This window comes from Oreochromis aureus, linkage group 4, assembly GCF_013358895.1.
Source record: "Oreochromis aureus strain Israel breed Guangdong linkage group 4, ZZ_aureus, whole genome shotgun sequence".
NCBI lineage: Eukaryota > Metazoa > Chordata > Actinopteri > Cichliformes > Cichlidae > Oreochromis > Oreochromis aureus.
In genome coordinates, this window is record NC_052945.1 from 32025569 (window position 1) to 32051561 (window position 25993).

At 40.6% G+C, this 25993-nt stretch overlaps 1 pseudogene; it reads left to right on the forward strand.

The window, feature by feature from the left end:
* Positions 1 to 5181: 5181 nt before the first annotated feature.
* Positions 5182 to 21674, forward strand: LOC116321921 (annotated as a pseudogene).
* Positions 21675 to 25993: the final 4319 nt, after the last annotated feature.

The window sequence follows — 25993 nt, forward strand, 5'->3', positions numbered from 1 at the left end:
TAACACAGATTAATGACCAAAATATGTGTACTAAAGTATAAACAGCGAATGGTAAAACATTCAGCATCAATATGATTATTGGTTTGAAACAGGTTTTAATCGGGTTGGTTATTGGTGGGTTATTTCTTAGTTGCACTTCAGCATGTGACAGTAATTAAAAGCTACACTTTAGCCATGGCTCATTGTCAAAGTAGCAGTTCATCTTACCTGAATCTTTAAATCTCTCCCTTCCTAATTATGCCCCTCCATCTTTTTTCTTACCATGATAATTTTATCTACTCCATCTATTCCTTACTTCTCCACAGCTGGTGCTAGCAGCAGCAGCCAACTGTGACTGTAGGGCCTGGTTACTAGCTGTTACTAGTTGTTGCTGGTACTACTGTTCATGATGAAGCAGCACTAATAGCTGATATATTGGTTTATGTGACACATTTTGCTGCATCTATTATTTCAATTCAATTCAGTTCAGTTCAATTCAATTTTATTTATAAAGTGCCAAATCACAACAACAGATGCATGAAGACTCTTCAGAATCAGAATCAGAGAGACTTTATTAATCCCAGAGGGAAATTGAGTTGTCATAGCAGCAAATATATAACAAACATAAAGCACTCATATAAAAAGAGTGTTGAAACAGATATTGATGGATAAATATTAAGATTAATAGATAAGTATAGAGATATAGTTACAACTCTAAATATCCATAAAAATATACAAGTATGTGTGTAAATATATACCGTGGAGTACAAAAGTGACAGGGTGCATTGAGATGTGATTATTTCTGTGATTAGTTCCACATGTGTGGACCTGACCCAAGTGGATTAATTAAAGAGTCTGATACCAGCAGAAGAAACAACCTCCTGTAACATTTCCTCAGACAGTGAGGTTGAAGGAAGCTGTTGCTAAAAACTGCTCTTCAGATTGTCCAGTGTGTTGTGGAGGGGGTTGGAGTCATTGTCAATGATTGCCAGCAGTATCACCAGCATTCTGTCACTGTTCACCTCCTCCAGGGTGGCGATGAGTTTGTTCAGTCTTTTGTGTCCTTTGCTTTGATGCCTGCACCCCAGCAGACTGATAAAATGTTGTAAACTCTGACCGTTAGTTCTTGCCATAGTTTTTTATTGGATTCAGGTCAGGTGTTTGGCTGGGCCATTCTAACAGCTTTATTTTCTTTCTCTGAAACCACCTGAGAGTTTCCTCTGCTGTGTGTTTGAGATCGCTGTCTTGCTGAAACATCCACCCTTGTTTCATCTTTATCATTCTGGTAGAGGGCATCAAATTTTTATCAAGATGTCTTGGTACCTTTTTCCATTCATCTTTCCTTCAGTTATATAAAGCATGCCAGTGCCCTATGCTGAAAAACAGCCCCACATCATGATGTTCTCCAAACTTCACTGTTGGCATGTGGGGTAATCTGCAGTGCCTTTTGACCTCCAAATATCATGTTTATTATGGCATCCAAACACAGACTATAGTCCTATATAGGCATCCAAACAGCCTGTGACTATAGTCACAGGCTTGTCTAAATGTTGCTCAGCATTTTTTTTTCTTCAGCAATGGAGTCTCGCTGCTGGTGAGGTTGCATACAGGCCATGGTGGTTGAGTGCATTACTCATTGCTTACTTTGAAACATTGCTGACTCATTCTCATTGCTGATTTCAGGTCTTTCTGTGAGCTCTCCACAGTTGGTCTGTCTGTGTCAGGCATGTACATGTCTCTCTCAGTCTGATTTTGTAATACATTAACCAGCTGTTTTGCCAACACTCAGCCTTCATTTTCCATTCATATTTCAAACCCCCTGTAGATTATTATCCATGTCACATACTGCTCAATGCTTTTAATTCAGCTGATTTTTTTGCTATTAATGTATTTTAATATATTTATTATAGATGTACTTTTAATCAACTGTCTTTTTGGTTTCTTTGTTTTATCATAGCTATGTGGTCCTCACAGGACAGCCACCACAAACATATGCTTGGATGCTGGACATTAAACAGAATACAAGTATTTAAAATGAGCTCAATCATAAACAGCAGCAATATTAATCCATTTAAGACTCATGGAGAACATTTTTCTACAGAATAACTATTTTTACTTTTGGTATTTTATGCAAAAATTATTCAATAATACAGTTTTATGTGTTAACTTTAGTGTGTACTGTTGTACTGTACTTGTTAGGTTAGGATGCCTGGGTCGTTGACCCAGGGTTTTTTGGGTTTATTATATTATTTATAATTTCTAGTCTTTGGGTTTTTCTAGTCTTCCTTATGGTTTGTCTCTGTGTAATCCTTAGTTGCTGTCTCCCCTGTCCACTATATCCCCGTGTCCAGTCAGTGTCTGTGTCTGCCCTGGTCCCACGTCTCTGTTCCCTCTGTAGTGCCTGCATGTGAGTCTGTCTTTTGTTCAGTCTGTGTTATGTGTTTCCTGTTTTACTTTGAAGGTCTGTCTTATCTCAGTGTGTTCAGTTTACGCTTCCTGGTCTCGTCAGTTCTGATTTGCCCCAGCTGTGTTTCCCTCCTGTTGTCCATTCCCTGATTCCTCCCTCTATGTATTTAAGCCCTGTGTTTTCATCAGTCCTTGTCGCGATCTACCCTTATCTTGCTGTGTGTTCTGTCTACGTAAGTGTATTTTGTATTCTTAGTTTTGTTACACTTTTGAGTTCAGCATTAAAGCTGTTCTGAGTTCACGTCTGTCTTCGTAGTCTGCACTTTGGGTCCTTTTCCTGTCTGCACACAGCCTACACATAACAGAAGATCGCGACCAGAAAATGGACCCTGCAGACTCTTTTTCCTTGGAGTACAACGCTGAGATGGAGCGGATGGTGAGCCTGCTTGACCGCATCGCCCAATCCCCAGATTTGAGGACCATGGCAGTCGGGCTGAGTGCAGTGGATGCCGTCATTCGGCATAACCCTCGGCTTTCTCGGTTTGCTAAGGACACCAAGTTGGAGAACACCATAGCTGCGTGGAGAGAGCAAGTCAGGGCTAGTGAGCTTGCTCTCTCTCTCACTAACTCTTCCTCTTCGCTGCCCCAGTGCCACATACACTCCCCACCTGCCTCAACACTGCCACGGACTTCCTCTCCCTCGCCACACCAGCCGGGACCTCGTTCGCCTGCCTTTTTCCTGGCAGCTATGTGGTCGGAGGATGAGGAGGTGGTCTCCATGTCTCCACCAGTTCCTGTTCCCTCATCCCGCAGGAAACGGCGCCCTCGCCACCGCCACTCCTCTCCTCCGTCGCCTGTTCTGTAACCTGGTCCCGCTGGAGGGTCCGAGGGGCCCGTCCAGCCTTCTGTTCCCGCTGGGGGTTCTGGAGAACCGCACCAGCCTTTGTTCGTCTCCGCTGGAGGGTCCGAGGGGCCCGTCCAGCCTTCTGTTCCCGCTGGGGGTTCTGGAGAACCGCGCCAGCCCTTGTTCGCCTCCGCTGGAGGGTCCGAGGGGCCCGTCCGGCCGTCTTCAGCGGCAGCTTCGTCCACGCCGCCTGCAGCGGCAGCGGCTTCAGCGGCAGCTTCGTCCGCGCCGCCTGCAGCGGCTTCAGCGGCAGCTTCGTCCGCGCCGCCTGCAGCGGCAGCGGCTTCAGCGGCAGCTTCGTCCGCGCCGCCTGCAGCGGCAGCGGCTTCAGCGGCAGCTTCGTCCGCGCCGCCTGCAGCGGCAGCGGCTTCAGCGGCAACCGTCGCGCCGCCTGCAGCGGCAGCGGCTTCAGCGGTAACCGTCCGCGCCGCCTGCAGCGGCAGCGGCTTCAGCGGCAACCGTCGCGCCGCCTGCAGCGGCAGCGGCTTCAGCGGCAGCTTCGTCCGCGCCGCCTGCAGCGGCAGCGGCTTCAGCTTCAGCTGCGCCGTCGTCTGGTCCAGCCTCCTCATCGGCTTCAGCGTTGCCTGCAGCGCCACCATCTCCAGCTCCCACGCTATCGCTTGCAGCGCCACCTTCGCCCGGTCTGACCTCGGCTACAGCTTTGCTTGGTCCTGCCTCGGCCACGCTGACGTCTGGACCACATCCTGCGCCTCTACAGCGCCGGCCTCCTTCCAAGCCTCTGATTGCTCGTCCTGTCCGGCCTGCTCGTCCTTTCTGGCCCCCTTCCAGGCCGATGATTGGGCATCCTCGCCGTCATGGACGGCCTCCTGACCTGCTCCGTCGCCGCCGGTGCCTCCCGCCCGGCCGGCCTCCTGAACTTTTTTTCTGGACTCTTGGGCCGTCGTCCTCCGGGCCGGCCCCCTGAACCTTTTCGAGACTGTCGCCTGGGCCTCTGCGCCTTTCGTGGGCCCTTTTGTTTGTTTTCTTTTGGACTGTTCCTGGGCCTCGGTGCTGTTGTTTTGTTCTGTTTTGGACTTTGTTCCCTGTGTTTTGGTTTTTGGCTCCTTGTGTTTTTGTTTCTGTCCCTCCGTCCAGTTCCCCCGCCGCCCACCCTGGTTGGGTTGGTTTTTGTTTTGGTGTTTCCGTTTGGGCTGTCTGGGAGCCAGCCCTTTGGGGGGGGTACTGTTAGGATGCCTGGGTCATTGACCCAGGGTTTTTTGGGTTTATTATATTATTTATAATTTCTAGTCTTTGGGTTTTTGAGAGTCATGTCTTATGGTTTGTCTCTGTGTAATCCTTAGTTGCTGTCTCCCCTGTCCACTATATCCCCGTGTCCAGTCAGTGTCTGTGTCTGCCCTGGTCCCACGTCTCTGTTCCCTCTGTAGTGCCTGCATGTGAGTCTGTCTTTTGTTCAGTCTGTGTTATGCGTTTCCTGTTTTACTTTGAAGGTCTGTCTTATCTCAGTGTGTTCAGTTTACGCTTCCTGGTCTCGTCAGTTCTGATTTGCCCCAGCTGTGTTTCCCTCCTGTTGTCCATTCTCTGATTGCTCCCTCTATGTATTTAAGCCCTGTGTTTTCATCAGTCCTTGTCGCGATCTACCCTTGTCTTGCTGTGTGTTCTGTCTACGTAAGTGTATTTTGTATTCTTAGTTTTGTTACACTTTTGAGTTCAGCATTAAAGCTGTTTTGAGTTCACATCTGTCTCCGTAGTCTGCACTTTGGGTCCTTTTCCTGTCTGCACACAGCCTACACATAACAGTACTAAAGGAATGCTTTGAAAAATTCCTTCACCACTTGTCATTGTCAGCTGATCTTTAGTAATACGGTAGATATTTAACTGTTGAAGTAATAACATGTTACAGTTCTTCAGTCAGGAAGAAACGCAGGAAGGTGAAGATTACCATGTAGAGTGCAGATGGGCAGTATAAATGGTATGTTTTATTCTGATCCTATTTATTTTGAACTGATAAATCATGGAGGAAGCAGTTTTTGTTTGTGTATGAGTTGATGGGGTGATGGCATCTCTGCTTGTCTTTCTGTAAAAGTCATTTGGATATGTATTATTTTGGATTTTACAGTCTACTGTTGCTTTTCGATATTTCTTGAATGTAATTTTTACAAACTCTTTTTACAGTGCAACAAGGGGAAGTCTGTGGTGCAGGTAGGCTGTACATTACACCTTAGCACCAAGGAGGGTATTTGATAGAGGTGTGCAGGCAGGTAGCACTGACACTCCCCTAACGGGTTTGTCGTCTGTCTTCAAACAAGTGTTGCTGGACATTTAACATGTTTGGATTTGCTTTTGTCTGTACATGATTGAAATTACCTGTGGTCAGGCTTGGAGACTCAAACACACCCTGCTGCCTGCCAGTGGAAAGGTCTGTATTAATTCTGTATCTTTCACAAGGCGGAAATTTCTCATAGTGGAAAGCTGTGTTTACGCTTTAACGCTAAGGCTATTTGACTGAGGTGCACATGCAGATAGCAACAGCACTCCCCTCAGGCTCTGTCTTAAAATAAGTATTAGTGGATATTTGAAATATTTGGATTTGCTTTTCTACCCACATAGTTGAAAGCACCTGTGTTCAGTCATTGATATTGTATGCAAGTTGACAGGATTTTTTTCTGTAGTTTACTTAACACTTGTGGTTAAGTAATATAATGTAATGAGTACATAAGTCACATCTGTAAGTCAGATGTACCCTTGAGTTAGAAAAGACTAATTTGAATTGCTATTTTGAACAAGTAATGTGAAACTTTTTACTTGTGCTTACTTAATGTCAAATTTGTATCATGTTGTTTTTTTTTTTTTTTTTTTTTTTTTTTTTCAATGTTCTGAATTTCTATGCTCCTCATCCAGTTCTGACTTGTTTGTTTTGTTTAGTTTTTTTGTTTTTGTTTTATTCTCTATTTATTCTCTATCATCTTTCACAATGTGGAAGTTCGTCCTGCTGAAAGGCTGTGTTTATGCTTTATCACTAAGATTAATTGTCTGAACTGCCCAGGGAGACACCAACAGAATTCCCCTAAGCCTCTGTCTTAAAATAGGTATTACTGGAGATTTAACATTTTTAGATTTGCTCTTAACTTTTGCAAATGTTTTGCAAAACAGGCTCCACTAGCTGTCATACTGAGTGTTACTTTCATTGATATGATTACTTGTTTCAGTGTTGTTGGTTTTTTGTTTTGTTTTTTTTTTTTTAAATTAATACACTGTTTAGTAGCATCTACGTTCCTTTAATTTTGTCAGTGACTTAACATTCGCGAGTCCAATAATATAATGTATGCTTGCACTGTAACAGTTATATAAAAAGTTGCGTAAACAAAAAGAAAAAAAGAGAAAAACAAAGGTCGTTTCTAATTAGTGAATAGGTAACTTCAGAACAATACAAAATATGACTGTTGACCCTTTATGGCACCTTCAAGTTGTAGTAAATCAACCTGCATCTGACTGCAGTTCTGTGATGATGTGCTTTTTTTTTTTTTTTTTTTTTTTTTTTTTTCCCTGTTTGGATGAACTGATTTTCCTCTTAGGATTAACTTATAGTTACTTGTGTCTGTGGAAGTGTTAGTTCATCTTTGCATACTTTTAAATGAAAAAGTATCCACACTGTTCAAAGGATGCATTCAGTAGCGGTTTTTGACACGGGCGGTTGCCCGGGGCGGCATCGTGGTGGGGGGCGGCATCGCGGACATTGGCAAAAAAAAATTTTTTGCTCGTACTCATGCTTCCCCGGCGTCAGCAGCACATATTGGGAATGTCATAAGCATCAATCGGTTTTCTATCGCCCATTTGCTGGGAGTAAGGGCGCCCTCGTTTGCGAGGTGCGCCTGCTGCTTGCGGCACAGAGAGGGCGGGGCGGTGGGGGATTCTCCGGCTGGCTGGAGCAGCATCTAATAACCAACTCACAAAATAAAAGAAAATAAAAACAAAACAAACACGAAAACACCAGACATTATGATACAGACTTATAATTTGCACCGATGTTTTTTCGAAATTCTATACGCGAAAAGTGAGCGCGAGAGCCCTCGGTGCGCCTGCTCGCTGCTGAAGTCAAAGTAAACTTTATTGCTATATACAGTACAGTATATAGAGAGACGACGAGGCTCCAGTTACAGCAGTGCAAGTAAACAAACAATAAATATAAGAGTAAGAAAATAAATATACACTTTAGGACTCGGGCTAAAGGGATCAATAACAATTTAAAATGTATATTTTAGTTTGATGATTTAAAGTCTCACACACAACCCGTCGAAAGGGGAGGGAGACCTGCTGCTTCCAAATCGAGCACATTTCATTCATAATGTTGTAAATCCAAGCCCATTATGTATTCATGATTTGAATCCTGGGTTGTGCAAAATCCCAGAAATAAACCCTAGAAAAAGCGAGTCTGTGAACTAAGGTGTAGGTCTGTTGTGGTGATCCTCGGGTTGGGGGATGGGTGTTCATACTGGAGTGCAAAATTAAAACCAATGGAAGATGGACAAGAAAAGTTCAAAGCCATCAGGTGATCAGTTTAGAAAAAACAAAAGAAAAGGAGGAGAAACGAGCAAAAGATACAGGTAAGCAGATGTGTCACTGGATGGCAGGTCATCCTGAAACAATCAGAATACTTTATTAATCCCTAAGGAAATTATGTGGGTTACAGTTGCTCCAAGAAGAAATTCTAAAAATAGTAACAGTAAAAGACTAAAGTCCAAACAATACAATATGTCACAGATTTTACACATTTAAGAAATAGCAGTAATATATAGATATATAGAGATATATAGATATATATAGATATAGAGAGATATAGATATAGATATATCTATAGATATATATATATATCTATAGATATAGATATAGATAGAGAGAGAGAGAGAGAGAGAGAGAGAGAGATAGATAGATAGAGAGATATATAGATAGATAGATAGATAGAGAGATATATATATATATAGATAGATAGATAGAGAGATATATATATATATATATATATATATAGATATATGTTTGGTGCCCTGAGTGTTCGCCCAGGGCACCAAACACCAAACAGGCTAGGACCGCCACTGGATGCATTTACAGGATCCAGTGGCAGTAATATGTTCTAGGGTTTCTTGTAATGACACAAGCAGCTCCATTTTAGACAGCTGAGGTCTATTGACATGTTTGTGTGGTAAGCCAGAAAGAGAATAGAATTACAGCAATCAATACGGCACGTAACCAGAGCATGTAGGAACAGCAGTACTGGGAGGCTGATTCCACACTTAGAGATATGAGTTTCATCTGGTTATTTCAGGACTGTTACAACAATAAACTGAATAAAACTGACTTTTATGGTGATGTAGTGCATGCTTTTGAAATGCCCCTCTTAAGTTCATTTATATTTTTCTAATTAACATTATTTCAAATAATCACAGAAAAACACAACTATTGTGATACAAAAGCTATAGGAAAGGAAAAATATCAGTTTGACTTGAAGTCACAGAAAAAATGGAATGCAACTTAAAACTTTTAACCTGAAATATTATTAGCACTTGATCTGAATGGATACAGTAATTGTGATCATAATACAAAACTGCAATATAAAAAAGTTAGATTTCATGTGAGTGAACATGGTTTCTGCAATTCCACTACCCATAATGCTCACAAGGACAAACCCAGATATAGATTTAACTTAAGCAATATGAAAGCCTTTATTCTTTCATATTGACAGAGCAAAGCACACAACCTACAGTGGCCCAAGATGCTGCTGCATCTGGGCATCAGCAGCTGGCACTGCTCTGTGAACCACTTTGCCCCATCCTTCTTGTTAATATAGAGCAAGTTGTTATAAGGTTAAAGTCAACCAATGAAAATCCCATTTGACTGAAATGCTACATGCTTAACAAATCCTTATCTGTCAATTACCTTGGCCACACCTATCGCTTCAGATAAATCATTTTTCAGGTTTCATGACTGAATTTATGTTTCTTACTAGCTTTCACTTTGTCCACACAGTTACCACACAGTTATCAGATACCTTGAGCAGAAGTGAAATTCAATTCAGTTCAGTTCAATTCAATTCAATTCAATTTTATTTCTCCAGCACCCAATCACAACAATAGTTTTGTAAGGTAGACTCTACAATAATACATTCCAAGAAAAAACCCAACAATCATATGAGCCCCTATGAGCAAGCGCTTTGGCAACAGTGGAAAGGAAAAACTCCCTTTTAACAGGAAGAAACCTCAAACAGAACCAGGCTCAGGGAGGGGCGGGGCCATCTGCTGCAACTGGTTGGGGTGAGAGAAAGAAGACAGAATGAAAGACATGCTGTGGACGAGAGCCAGAGATTAATAACAAGTTTGATTCAGCAGAGAGGTAGAGGCAGAGAAATAATCAAACCTTAAAATAATCTCTAAAACTCTTTGGCAGCGCATCCACAAATTCAACTTCTGGCACATCCTTCTATACCTCATAGTTTAGGATTATTCATAAAATCATCACTCCATGCTATCGCCACTGATTTTAATGTGTTTAAGCAGTTACATTTTACAGATCATTAAATGTCCTGACAGCTAACCTTCTGTAACATGAGTGCTTTTGTGTGTCTGTCTCCACAGATGTTTTTCAACAGATTTCAGCTGCTTTCTGCTGTTTGCCTGATGATCCTGATGGCGTTCTATTTCATAGATTATAGTAAATATCTTGGAGAGCCACCCAACATCACTCCCACTACACCAGAACGAAGGTATAACCAACTCTGTGTGTGTCTCTGTGTGTGCATATGAATTCAGCCTGTCTTTCTTTTATTCTATGTAACATTTAAAAGTTTTTTTTTTAAAGAATTTATATAAAATTGTTTATAATGATCAAAGAAACATCTCCAAGCACTCCTTTTTCATAGTCATATTAATTGTTTCAACAATGATGAAAGCAATGATAGACAGGCACAGGTAGCCAATATCAATACTATGAAATGCATTTTTTATAACCTGCTTTATCTTGCATGTCCATTCAAATGTATTTGCCAACCATATCAAGTGCCTCAAAATGTCTTTGCATAGTTGATGATGGAGAATTATATAGGAGGTCAATATGTCAAAAGTTGCACTATGTGCTTTATGACGCGAAAGAAAACATGATAGGATGCTGAGAGAGAAACTATTGTATTTTATGAGGACAGAGAAGCATGCGTATGAAGACAGTGGGACACTGGTGAGGTGTGCGATTGGAGTGACTGAAGCATTCAATGTGGAGATAGGAATATATTAAGGATGAGCTCTGAGGCCCTTCTTGTTTGCAATGGTGATGGACAGGCTGATAGATGAGGCCTGCCAGGAGTCTCCGTGGATTTGGATGTTTGCAGATGACATTATAATCTGGGGTTAGAGAAGAGATCAAGTTGAACTTCCTTATGTTGGGTCTTTAAAAACTGAACATCAAACTAATCAAACACTGATTTAAATTATAATATATTATAGAATGGAGTGGTAACCACTCAGGATGTCTATATAACAGCCATTCTTCAGTATCTTTATCCTACAGCCATGTTTCCAGGTCACCTGTGACCAGACACCTTCCTCTACCTGGTCCCTGCACCTGTCATCAAGGCTCAACGATCCTAAAAGATCACCTCCCTAAGGAGCAAAGTGAGGAGCTGAAGCAACGACGAGCTAGGGAGTTTCAGCAGAACAAAAACAGGTACCAGCTCCATGGATGGAATGTTGGAAAATGTTATTTTCCAAACCATCAGCATGTCAGGAATAGAACAGCAGAAAGTAATCTTTGTTTACCTCTGCTCACGCCTCGTCTCTTCAACAGGACAACCTCAGTACTGTCCAGACTGCTGTTTGCCTTGCCTAACTCTCCTCTGCAGTATCCTATCCAGGGTTACACAGTGCAGCCTTTGACCTCCACTGTCATACCAGGTATACTGGGCTCAATATGCAGAGCACTTTGTTATTGTTTACTGTTATTAAATTGATTGTGGACAAATTGATCCCTTAGTGCACAATCAAACATGGCAAACTCATGTTTATTGTGCTCTCCCACACATATGCACTTGTATGGCTGTACCCTTTCCAGCGAGCTCAATCCCACTACTCTCCTCTCCAAATCTTGCACACTTCTTCTGGGCCCTGGCAGCTTCTGAATTATCTAGGGAAGGCGTGGTTAGCATGGTTAGTGTCACACAGTCAAATTAATCTCACTTTGAACTGTGACTTAAGCGTTTTCCACATCTCTTTTATTATGTTGTGGCACAGTAAGCTTTAATGTTTAAACTGATCCAGTTTAAAATTTCAAAGCTCTAATGTGCATGTAACAATCGCGTCTTGTTCTTTTTACAACAATGTTGTCGTTTACTATTATATTTTTTTATGTTCTTTAAAGATTAAAAAAAGCATTTCATAAAGTTTCTGTTGTAGGCGTGATAGGCATCATTCTCTCAAGCAGAGAAGTCATGTGATTTGTGAGACACTCCTTTTGTAGTTGGGGGGTGCTGTCAACACCAGCCCTGTATGTAAACACACAGGACAAATCCAGGGTTAACTCACGTCCAGATTTAATCCTTACTTTCCTGATGCTTTGACCTCTCCACAAAGATTCATGACATTGTAGTTGTTGCATAATTTTGCTGACAGACAGTCTGAAAGTCATTAGTTTTTCCCTCATACTGTGCATGACTGTATCTACTCCCTCGTAGACCTGTGCTGAAACTATAACTAATGATCAGGGCCTTTTCAAATAAAAAAAGAAATGGTTATCAAGGGGATTTAAAGGAATCTCTTGATGCTCTTTATGCCCATGCTCTCCTAAAATGTACACTGTACCCTGGGCCTGTGTCGGTTTTCTCCAGATTTTTCAGCTCCTTCCCACAGTCCAAAGAAATGCTTGTTAGATTAACAGGTGGTTCTTAATTGTACATGCATGTGAGGTAAAGTGTGTAAAGTATAGAGTCTAAGTCACTGTATGAATGTGTGAAATACTTCTTAGAAAACATACTCTATAAATCTGGATACCCAACATCATTTGCCTTACCAAATCTACTTGCTTGTTGAAAAGTCTAAACTTGAGCTAATTGTCTGTCTTTTCATAAAAGAACTGTTTTCATTTCCAGCTTTAGGGCTGCATGCAGAAAAAAGAAACAGCTACAAGGTTGGTGTGACATCACAGATGTGGGATTTCTCACCCAGATTCCACTATGGAAGCTTATTTCCACCACAAAAAACCCCCCCACAAAAAACCCCACAACCAGACAAACAAAAAAACAAACACACAAACAAATGAATGATGCCATCTATGAGTAAAAATTATGTTCTTAAAGTCAAATTTGTCATCTCAAAATTTTGAGTTATTATCTCAAAATTTCAAATTAGGCATTTTTAACGTATTAACTTCTGAGAAAAAGTCACAATTTTGAGATAACTCAAAATTTCAACTTAGCTTTGCCAATCAGGAAGTTGGCAATATTTTTAATTCATTAATAATTTTTTTCAGTGGTGGAAACAAGCTTTAATATCTAACTGATGGTAAAGCATAGTAGAGGTTGCCTGGTTTATTCAAGGTGGCTGCTGAAAGTGTAAAGTTCATACTTCAAGGGGGATTCTGATGTATTTAACTTTCAAATGCCTAAATGTCATTAAATGCAACGATTGTGATCCTACAGTTGTGGCTTGCTTGATCCTTCTCTTTGTGAAACAAGGACAGAAAAAATTTAAATTACTAACTTTGCAAAACTAATTGTGGACAAGACACTATTTTATACCACTATTATTTTACAGCAGCCATCTTGGTGTTAATCTTGAGATTAAAAAAACAAAGCTCTTTGGAACTGTGAAATTCATTCCTTGTAAATGCTGCTGAAGGTAGTTTTAATTCTGAAAGCCAATATATTATTCTAAGTTTGCCAAGCTTAATTTTATGCCATGGACTACTTAAAACATTGCACACTATTACTCAAAAAACTGAAAAATTGAAAACTTTGCAAATTAATAGATATTCCTATAGGCATTTGCAGTGTTTCTTATGTAGCACCTTCTACTCTTCTAGAGTACTCAAAGTCCTTTATACAACATGCCTCATTCGCCCTTTCACACAAGATCTTTTACTATGCATGAGTGCTTTTTATATCTAACATTCACACTCCGAGAGACTTGGAGAGCACCTTGGGGTCAGCATTTTGCCCAAGAATATTTGGCTTGCAAACAGAAACCGCCAGGGATCAACCCACCAACCTTTCAATTAGCAGATGACCTTCTCTACCTCCTTAGCCACAGGCATTGTCATCCAGTATTTCATAACAAACATGATTTTCATTGAAATGCTTTCTGGTGTGACCCATGCTTTGAAACCTGAGTGTGAAACCTGAGTTCTGCACTATCTGCACACTGTACCAATAATAGTATAGTTAAGGGTACCAATTCTCTGGTTTTGTGGTGTAGGCACTTGGGAAATTAACAATGTAATTAAATAGTAATAATTTTTACACAAAAATATACTCATAGTCAGGTGTTTAAAGAACTTTTTTTAATTGGAGGGGTTTCGCCTTGCTTTCAACCTGGAATAACTAAGAAAATTAGAGTAACCTAAGCCTGTTTCATATACAGCTTACTGTAGCTATTATTGTTTAGATGATTGTATAGGTATCAATATTCTGCTTCACATTATTGAGGTCTTTTTGTTGTAGGTGGTCTTAAGTGTGTCTAAAGGCATCCTCACAACAGATATACCACATCAAGACACGACAGTCAAAGGTGAGAGTCAGAACTAAAGTTTATTTATAAACTGGTGAAAAAATCAAATAGTTTAAACTCTAAGCTGTATGAGACATTTTATGGGTCAATAAAAATGTTTCCTTTTTTTAGTGGTTGTCAAACAAATATGGCTAAAGCTGATCTGGTGAAGCAAACTTTCACACTGCCTTAAAAACTTAAAAATTGAGTATCATGTCTGTGATAGTCATACCGTGTTATATGATCGTTACAACACAAAGTGAACTTGCTGCATCTATTGGCTCTTACACATTAACATATTAACCAAGTTATTGTAAGGCTGTTGTGAAATTCTTGTTTTTTAATTAATTCACAGGTTCTGGTGAGAACAAACTGATTATTGAATCCAGTAACCTGGTGCTCCTCAACAACTTGCTGGCCAAAGTGTCCTATACCAGCACTGTCTACCATATAAACACTGGAGACCTTGGTATATGTCTAAGAAATGATAAATGACCTAAAATTTCAAATTTTGATATCTGTATGTTCTTTTGTTTATGAGCATTAATGGCTTTCTCTTTGCTCTGAATGTAAACTTCTTTAACATCTTTAACATTAAGCACAAGTGGATTCAGGTCATAGTGAAAAGTGTTTCCTTAATTTATTTTTGTTTTCTCTACTTCTTCTATAGCCACATTGCAGTTTGAAAACCATGAAGCGGTGTTCCCATTGCCATCAAACAGCCTCAAATACCAGTCCTGTATGACATAGGGACAGGTGCGCTTTTTATCAACATTCAGTCATGAAATGCTTATTATTTGTAAGGACTAGATACAGCCTGCTCTAGCTGTGCTATCCTTTTCTTCTGACCTTTTCTGTTGCGCTGTTTAGTTTTCTATTGACTGAAGAAAAGTGAAAATAATTTGCTTTCTTTTGCCTGTTAGACATTAGTTCTCACGTCACCATCACCACAAAGACTTTCCTGCGCCACAGAGAGCTGAAGGTGTTGTTGGACAGCATCCGAAAGTTCTACAACAACATAAAAGTGATTATTGCAGATGACAGCTTAGAACCAGAGCCAATTCATAGAGAAAACATCTTACATTACCTCATGCCTCCAGCACAGGTATGTGTGGTATATCCAAGAATTTGAACCACAGTGGTGTTTTACTAAATATGTAATGTTGGTACAAACTGTTAGTTTAAATTTTCTACAAAACCAGATGAATCTTTGAGTATAATTCAGATTTCCATATGTATGAATTTAAAATAAGTCTGAGCCATGGTGGGTGATGGAACGGTTCACAGGCGAGTGTGAATCGGTGGGAATGAGCACCTCCAAATCTGAGACGATGGCCCTCAGCTGGAAAAGGGTGGAGTGCCACTCCGCTGACACTGTACCGGTCTGTTGTGGTGAAGAGAGACCCGAGTGTAAAACCAAAGCTTTCAATTTACCAGTCGATCTACGTCCCTACCCTCACTTATGGTCACGAGCTGAGGGTAGTGACTGAAGAAATGAGAAATGAGCTTCCTCCGAAGGGTGGCTGGCCTCTCCCTTAGAGATAGGGTGAGGAGTTCAGCCATCCAGGAGGGGCTCAGAGTAGAGCTGCTGCTCCTTCACATCGAAAGGAACCAGTTGAGGTGGTTCGGGCATCTGACAAGGATGCCTCCTGGGCGCCTCCTGGGTGAAGTGTTCTGGGCATGTCCCACCAGGAGACCCCGGGGCAGACCCAGGACATGCTGGAGAGGTTATATCTCTGGGCTGGCCTGGGAATGCCTTGGTGTTCCCCCAGACAAGCTGGAGGAGGTGGCTGGGGAGAGGGAGGTCTGGGCTTCTCTGCTAGGGCTGCTGCCTCCATGACCCAGCCCCAGATAAGCAGATGAAGATAGATGGATGGATGGATGAATTTAAAGTTTGGTTTTTGCCAATGGTTTATATTTTTATCAATTAAAACAAACAAAGAAACAAAAAACAGTGTTGCTTTACAATGACTTTTATTCTACTGGTCAACTGAGGGCACCATTACAACAGACTGTAAAAGATTAAAATGTTAAGATTAAGGTGTGAAAGATGTTTCCTTCCTCAGGGCTGGTTTGCAGGCAGAAATCTGGCTGTTTCCCAGGTAACAACTAAATACTTCCTGTGGGTGGATGATGACTTTGTCTTTACAGAGAAGACAAAGATCGAGAAGCTTGTGGAGGTGATGGAGGCGAACCCTGAACTGGATGTGGTAAGAAAAATAGCTCACTTAAAGCTTTTGCAGTTTATTTAAAATAATTTGAATAGAACATTAAAAGGTAAATAGGGATGCACCGATCCCGATACTGGTATCGGGTATCGGTGCTGATACTGTAAAATGTGTGCGTACTCGTACTCGTAAAAGTCAACCGATACCATGAACCGATACTAATGTAGCCCGGATGGGAATTTGGTAGTAGATACTCATAATTCCCATGGACTTGAACGCCACATAAGGTGTTCACAGTTCACAGAAGAGAACGGCATGGAGAGATGCACGAGGTTAGCTGAACCAAAGTGAGAGACTCGGCTAGTTTTACTGAGGTTAACTTGCACAAAAGAGTGTGTGACTAGAAAGCTAACCGTGTGAGAGGTTCGCAACAGAGTGTGGGTGAAGTGACTTTTTGTTTCAACGGTCGCACCACCATCCGTGGAAAACTGTGTTTCCAGCCATGACCGCCGAGGCTAAAGGCTAGCCCGGACTGCTTGGCTGCGCCACGGAGGCAGCTGCTATGGACTGTCGGAGAGCTGGACAGTGACTGGCTAACGCGCTGTAGCAGAGACAGCATCGGGTCCGCAGGGAGTGGATTTAGTGTGGGACTGGTGAATGGCGACCTACCGAGCAACGGAACTGTAAGTCAGACTTTTGTGCTCTTACTGGGGAGAAGAGGATTTTTCTCCATCGTCCGGCGTGAGCAGCAAACAGGCCTGCAACAAGTGTGAATGTGAGTGTGTGTGGCGCCCATGTGTGAATATTGTATGTTTAGTGGATTTATATAACGTGTTTTGGAGTGTATATTAGTGAGTCACTTACCAAAAGGTGATAACATAAGTTGGGTTGTTTAATATAATTTGAAAGGGAATTATTTCATTTATACAGTGTATTTCATTTGGTTAAGGAATTGGAATATCATTTGAGTTTAAAAAAGGGATGTGTTGTACAGTATTTGTCTCTGCCCTTACGTTCAGTAAACGTTTCGTTTGTGTTAAAGAGTTGTGTGGGGTCGTTTCTTTACTACCGGTTAAGTTTAACTTGTGTGTGGCAGAAGTATCGGCTTTTGTACTCGGTATCGGCAAGTACTCAGATCCAAGTATCGGTATCGGATCGGTTTGAAAAAATTGGTATCGTTGCATCCCTAAAGGTAAATATAATACACCCATAAAATACACATGTTAGACTGATGTAATCCTTTTGCCTTTATTACATCTGACCTAGTTAGGCCTTTTGGACCATGTAGTATTCCCCCTATATGCTAACATTTGCAGTGTTGGGCAAGTTACTTTGAAAAAGTAATTAATTACAGTCACTAGTTACTTCTTCAAAAAAGTAACTGAGTTAGTGACTGAGTTACAAAATTCTAAAAATAATTAATTACTTGAAAAGTAACTATTCCGTTACTTAAAAAAAAAAATGTTTAACTCTCTGGGGTCCAGGGTATAAATGGCCCTTTTTAACTACTTTTGATTTTACTTCTATATTTCACCTTTAAAAACGATTTACTTTGCCTTGTTTGCTATCATCCTTTTCAGCACAATCTCACATCTCAATTTAAAGTTATGTTTTCATTTTGACATACTGTATTAACACAATTGATCTAAAATCAGACAAAAAACATGAAATCCGAGTAGAAAAAGTTATAATTTTTACTGTAACAACCACAAACACGTTTATTGAATCATATTTCATAACTTTAAATGCAAATATAAATTGTCAATTTTAAAATCATATGCACAAGTTTTGCAAACAACAAAGTTATTTGCAGCCATTTACCTTTTACCCTTTTTTAAAATAACCATTTCAAACAATCAGCAGTTCTGCATTCAATAAGATGCCACACAAATTATTTGTGCCACTCCAAAAAAAAAATTTCTGTCCACTATAAAGGAGAACATCACAGCCTGATACCTGCAGGTCTGACAGCAGCAGGTGTATCACTCCTGTTTCTACCTGGAGACAGCAGTCGCCTCATTGTTCTGACACACAATACAAAACTATCCACAACACTACACACTAACTACACAAGACAACACATTAACTACACACTCCAAACACGCTAAACGTCACAAATCTCTCACATCTCAGAACTCGCACTCTCTCTTTTTCTGCTGTCTTTCTCTCTCTCTCTCTCTCACCATCACTCCTAAAACTAAAACAACCAAATGTCATGCTGCCATATCATTTATTGATTGGTTGACATGGTACATTTTTCCACCAACACCAAAGGGGTGTTTTTTTTGTTTTGTTTTTTGTTTTTTTTTGGTTATAAGCAGAGAGTGCTTGCTAGCGCTGTCCTTAGACAGTAAACGTGCCGAAACTATTCTGGAAAAAACGCCACGTATATATTGTTTATCAAAACTCTGGTTATACGTGGCCTATCAACACAATTTAAAAACTGGTATTTATCACCTTGTTGCTTTGTAATCTTTAAGTGGTCGTGTGATTGGCTTACCACTACTACTTTATTCTTCCTCAGTCAAACAGCAACATGATGTTGTTGAAACATGCGATTGTTTTGCTCCCTAGCTCCAGGTGTTGTGCCAAAAAGTGATCGTCTGCGAGAAAGTGATTGCCATCTGCGCGCAGCTGCTTAAAGCTGTAGCGCCCAGATTACTTACAGCTACTTCCGTGCAACTGATATAAGGTGCGGTAAGCTGAACACAGCTTCAACCGTCTGTTTGTTGAAAAATAGTAACACACCCGCATCGCATTTTCTTGTTAGTAACTGTAACGGCGTTGTAACGATAGAAATAGAAATTACTTAGATTACTCGTTACTGAAAAAAGTAACGCCGTTAGTAATGCCATTACTTGTAACACCATTAGCTGTAACGCTATTATTCCCATCACTGAACATTTGGGGTCTTAGCTTCACAGTAACTTCTCAGAGCAGCTCTGAGCAAGCGTGTAGCAGATCCTTTATAATCAATGAAGACATAGGTTATTCTAGATTTTTGGGTTTACTGTAACATCTATTATTAACAAAGACCAGATGAGTAGTTATGACTAGGGATGGGTATCGTTTAGGTTTTATCCGATACCGGTGCCAAACCGGTACTTTTGAAACGGTGCCGGTGCTTAAATGGTGCTCAAACCGGTGCTTAAAGAATGGAGAACACAAAATTGGTCCAAAACCTCTCATGTTCAGCTTTTTTTTTGTAAAAGATAACAATGTTAGCCTTTTCTGCAGCTATTGGGCATATATGGTATCACTCTTGGCTGGAAGCAGTGCTTAAACAATGGAAAAAACACAAACTTTGTCCAAAAACCTCTCATGTTTAACTGTTTTCCACTTTTTCTTTGGTCATTTTAGCCTTTTTGGCCCGGGTGAAGGGAGTATCTGCCATCAAACAAGAAGACAGCTGCATGTAACTACGACGGTGTTTGCTAGTTCACCTTACATGCATTAATGTAATAATGTGGTTAGCCTACTCAACGTTAATTACACACGAACAACATGAAGCTACTCACGCAGAGGAGAACGGCTGCTGCTGCCATCATCATCCGTCATCATTTCTGCTACGCTGACAGGGCTAGGGGCCAGGACTCTCTATTGGGGGGATGTTGCTAACTCCGGGTCCGATAACAGGCACCACACCCGCAGTAGATGTGCAGTGTGAGGTCTCGCAGCAAGCTATCAAACACGGCTTATTTCTCGGCTTTAAAAAAACCGCTATGCGTCGCCAGGTGTTTCATCAGATTTGAGGTGTTACCTCCTTTGCACAGTATCACAATATCAGCTTAAAGCACTTGTTGCAGGCTGCTGAGTTTGCATCTTTTGCTGTGAAGTACAGCCAGACTTTTGATCGCTTCGCCTTGGACATTTTTAATCTGTAGCTCTGCTCTAAAAGAACGTACGTACCTGGCCCCGCCTACTATCCTCGGAAACGTAAAATGATTGGCTAGAATTGGCTCAGGGGAAAAAAAAGCACCGAAATAAAGCACCGAAATGTGCGCTGCTTTTCGGTCTGGTTACTACCGTTTATGTCAGCACCGGTGCCATCATGGCACCGGACACCGGTACCCATCCCTAGTTATGACCAGGCATGATAAAGTAAAGTTGGTGGAACCAGCTTCTGGACAGAGGCATAGGTTACCTGGAAGACTAGTCTCAGTTCTAGATTTGCTTTTTAAAACAAAAGGATGACAAGTAGGGTCTATCTGAACATCTATTGAACAAAATTGGATCTTGCAGTGAAACAGTAGCCATTTTGTAACAAGTTGTTTGGTTTCTTTATTCGTATTAGGTTGGTGGGGCTGTAGAAGAGAACCAGTTTTATTTTACTCTTATATATGAGGAAGGAGAAGAAAATGAAGGTGGCTGCCTATACAGGATGTCTCAAGGGAAATTTCACTCACTTCCTGGCTACCCACAATGCTTTTTGGCTAATGGAGTGGTCAACTTCTTCCTGGCTCGTACAGATGCTGTACAGAAGGTGGGTTTTGACCCTAAGCTACAGCGGGTAGCACATTCAGGTAGGTCCAGATCTCAAAAAAGTTTAGATCACAAATGACAGTAAGAGAATTTTATGTTATATATTAAATGCCAATTTCTAACTCTAGAGTTCTTTATGGATGGTCTGGGCTCTTTGCTGGTCGCATCATGTAGTCACGTATCCATTGGTCATCAACCCAAAACAGCCGACAGCCAGAGTTCTACATACGACAAATATAGAATCCCGGGAGAAAATGATGAAGAATTCAAACTGCAGCTTCACTTTTACAAAAACAACCTTAAGTGCATTAAATATGGATAGAAAGAACACAAAGGACATCAGTGTCACTTTTATTGTCTTTATTGTTATTGTTTTGTCATGATCTCAGGGTTATCTGAGTTTAGGATTCTCAGTGAATATAGCCGAGTTTGGCCTTCTGTTTGCATTTTATTCATCCTGATTTGTTTTCTTTATTATTCTTATAGAAAGTTTAATGTCTTGTGATTTTGCTGTTTTGTCATCCTGTGTTTTCGTTCATATTTTCATTGTTAATCTAATACACCAAAATTTAAAACTATATATCTTCACAGAAGGACAAAACACACCTAAAACCAACATGACTAATAGATGCTGTAAGTCATTTATCTATGCCACCTATGTTTCTATGTAATAAAAGCAAAGAAATAAATATACAAACTGTACAAGAAGAAAATCAATGAACAGTGTCGTGACAGTAATAGTTAAATTTGCTAAGCCAGATTCCTCCTTTATTCTACTAATTTTTAATATCTCATGTGGTTGTTGGTTGTTTCCATTTGCATTGTTTGTTTGTTTTTTAAATTTATTCTCATGTTTTTTTCTGTTGTGTTCAGTGATCACTTATATTTATTTATCACCACAGTTTATGTGTTATTGTGCAAAAGGGAGTTTTTTCTTCCCACTGTTGCCAAAGTGCTTGCTCATAGGGGGTCATATGATTGTTGGGTTTTTCTCTATATGTATTATTGTAGGGTCTACCTTACAATATAAAGTGCCTTGATGTGACTGTTGTTGTGATTTGGTGCTGTATAAATAAAATTGAATTGAATTGAAAAACAACAAACCCAATTAATATAGCCATAACACACTGAAGAATATCAGATTATACAAAAACAAATAATTGCACTACTCCATCCCTAAAGTGCTCAAATCCTGCTTGGGAGCTAGCCAGCTGTTCCTTGAAATTTGTCTTATGATAGTTTACACAGATGTACAGTGGCTTGCAAAAGTATTCGGCCCCCTTGAACTTTTCCACATTTTGTCACATTACAGCCACAAACATGAATCAATTTTATTGGAATTCCACGTGAAAGACCAATACAAAGTGGTGTACACGTGAGAAGTGGAACGAAAATCATACATGATTCCAAACATTTTTTACAAATGAATAACTGAAAAGTGGGGTGTGCGTAATTATTCAGCCCCCTGAGTCAATACTTTGTAGAACCACCTTTTGCTGCAATTACAGCTGCCAGTCTTTTAGGGTATGTCTCTACCAGCTTTGCACATCTACAGACTGAAATCCTTGCCCATTCTTCTTTGCAAAACAGCTCCAGCTCAGTCAGATTAGATGGACAGCGTTTGTGAACAGCAGTTTTCAGATCTTGCCACAGATTCTCGATTGGATTTAGATCTGGACTTAGACTGGGCCATTCTAACACATGGATATGTTTTGTTTTAAACCATTCCATTGTTGCCCTGGCTTTATGTTTAGGGTCGTTGTCCTGCTGGAAGGTGAACCACTGCCCCAGTCTCAAGTCTTTTGCAGACTCCAAGAGGTTTTCTTCCATGATTGCCCTGTATTTGGCTCCATCCATCTTCCCATCAACTCTGACCAGCTTCCCTGTCCCTGCTGAAGAGAAGCACCCCCAGAGCATGATGCTGCCACCACCATATTTGACAGTGGGGATGGTGTGTTCAGAGTGATGTGCAGTGTTAGTTTTCCGCCACACATAGCGTTTTGCATTTTGGCCAAAAGTTCCATTTTGGTCTCATCTGACCAGAGCACCTTCTTCCACATGTTTGCTGTGTCCCCACATGGCTTGTGGCAAACTGCAAACAGGACTTCTTATGGTTTTCTGTTAACAATGGCTTTCTTCATGCCACTCTTCCATAAAGGCCAACTTTGTGCAGTGCACGACTAATAGTTGTCCTATGGACAGATTCCCCCACCTGAGCTGTAGATCTCTGCAGCTCGTCCAGAGTCACCATGGGCCTCTTGGCTGCATTTCTGATCAGCACTCTCCTTGTTCGGCCTGTGAGTTTAGGTGGACGGCCTTGTCTTGGTAGGTTTACAGTTGTGCCATACTCCTTCCATTTCTGAATGATTGCTTGAACAGTGCTCCGTGGGATGTTCAAGGCTTGGGAAATCTTTTTGTAGCCTAAGCCTGCTTTAAATTTCTCAATAACTTTATCCCTGACCTGTCTGGTGTGTTCTTTGGACTTCATGGTGTTGTTGCTCCCAATATTCTCTTAGACAACCTCTGAGGCTGTCACAGAGCAGCTGTATTTGTACTGACATTAGATTACACTATTAAATTCAGTTCTTTGTATTCCTTAATGGCCAAGAAAAACACGGCTCAAAGTGGTCTAACTCAAAACATGATCTTTAATTTTACATATTCCGGGATATGGAGACTGAGCACACACAGAAAAGCTCAAATCTGAAATCATTAGAAGCCAGCATGGTTATACATATTGTTCCGCTGCACGTCACGCACTCAGTTTACTTAGTTCCTCTTTTGGTGTGTGATTTATTAATATGCCTGTCCACTGAAACTTCCTGTGCAGCTTGCAATAACTTCCCCTTTTTGAGGTCTGTTGCCAGGGCAACCTGTCTGAACTTAGTTTCACTTTGTCTGCTCCTAATATACTACAAAAACATGAAGTTCCTGTCTGCCTGTGACCTGGTCAAGTCTGGGCCTCTCATTAAACAACCTAATCAGCAAATACGCATTAAATATATATATATATATATATAGATATATATATATATATAGATATATAAATCTCAACAACACACAGGTGCACTCTATTTAGTCATTAGCACTCATCAGGCAATGTCTATGGGCAACTGACTGCACTCAGACCAAAGGGGGCTGAATAATTATGCACACCCCACTTTTCAGTTATTTATTTGTAAAAAATGTTTGGAATCATGTATAATTTTCGTTCCACTTCTCACGTGTACACCACTTTGTATTGGTCTTTCACGTGGAATTCCAATAAAATTGATTCATGTTTGTGGCTGTAATGTGACAAAATGTGGAAAAGAATCCTGGTGTAGATGAAAAAAAAAAAAGAGCTCACTCTTTCTTCAACCGAAACGATCAGGTGAACGTGTAGATACTGTAATCTTCTGATTCATACTGCAACATGCTAAAACAGGTCATATCTATCCATCCAGTTAAGAATTGCTGGGGGGCTAAAGTCTATTTTTATTCATGTTTTTAATTGTTTTTATTTTCTATACTGTCTGAGAAGAAACAAAGCCCTTCTAAAAGCAACATGTGCTACTCTGAAACCCTTTAAGGTCTGCACCAAGAAAAAAACACTGAAACAATTTTGGAGCAACAATAACAATAATCTTTATTTTTTCTATTCAAACAACCCCATAATTTTATAAACAGTGGTCAAGATCGCCGTTTACAGTAAAACTCAGAATACATACATTAGAGAAAATAAAATAAAATTCTTGGACTCTCCATAAATCGCCATAAATCTTCCTCAAATGTTTGCTAGTGCAAGACAACCGCAAAACTGCAACAGTAAGTTTTGGGGCATTAGAATCCCTTTGCTTCTGGTGGTAACTTGCAAAGCACGGTCAGTGTACATTGTGTACACTGTGTAACTCAAGAAACATACTGTATTTCTGGTGTTTACGCCTTAACAAAGACTTTGGACAGAGGTAGCAGGGATGTATGGGATGTGAAACAGTGTGTTGCTGAGAGGAGGCTGATAGTCAGTGAGCTTTAGATGCTGGCATGTTGACTTAGTTCACATTGTGGGCAATGCCAATCAAACCCTTTTATGAGATATTGGTTTTTGTTCAGTGGAGCACAGTCTTTTACAGACAACCCACCAGTCTGAGATGCATAGGTCAAAGATATATCCAAACAGGTATATATCTTGACCTCCCACAGGCATCAGAGTGCATGGCCTTGCTCCATAAAAGGTTTTTGAGCCCATCTATTATTTGTTAAGCAGAAAGAAAGACCCTAACTAACATGTCATGCGTTGTTATAAGTTATGTAATATGTCAGTTTATTAATTTATGCCAGTTAGTAAAATTACCCACAATGATAATACATTCGCATATTTTTTTCTAGACATTTATATGATGACAAAAGTTGATGGTACTACTGATGAATATTAGATAAGATTCTTGTTATTGTTTTTTTTCTTTTTTTTTAATCTAATCAAAATTATAAATTGATCATCCTGGAATTGTAACTTGTACCCTTAAATAAAAATTGAACCATTTGGTTGATTTGAATGGTTGCCATGTTTTTAGCTGGTAAATGTAGAAATGTTTAGCTTATTTTAGAGTTTAGACATGTAGGAATGTTTAGTTTGTTTTAGAGTTTAGAAATGTGTTAAGATAGAATGTAGAATTATGGTAGAGACACTGACACTGCCCTGGATATAAATAAAGGCCTGACTGTGTCATGAACTTAGGAGTAGATCTTAGGAGACCCTCCCAGTTGAACTGTGAAAGTAAGACAAAGAGGAGTTAATGCTGAGTGGAAATTCCCAGAGGATACCTGTGTGGGGTCTCAATATTCGTAACTTGATAACTGTGGTCTGGAGGGGAGATGGTATTTATGGCCCCTAGGAAGAGACACATACCCACAGTGTTTTAACTGATATACTCACACATCCACATGCACACTCACTCACGTGCACTCACATAGACACGCGGGTACGCGCACACACAGGCACTCACGTGCTCGTGTACATAGACACAGACACAGAGTTTGCAGCACATTGTGGGGGATTTATGACGGGGTCGCCTCTATAAAGCTGCCTGGAACTAACAAAGGGGTGAAGAGTGTTTCAGAGGGACACCGGCCTCGTCTTCCCTTCTAGAAGTGCATGCTTAAATGAAGATGAATAAAGATGAATAAAGTTTTTGTAAAAATGACTACTGGGTCCGGTGCCATCTCTGGAAGCCCGAAGAATAAAAAAGAACCGGGGTAAAACTGATTTCCCAACAGTTTTGGTGCCGAAAACCCGGGATTCGCTCGAGGCCCAGAGAGGAATTGGCAGAGCTGAGATCGTGAAACGAGGCGAACAGAGAGCTAGCTCACATGATTAA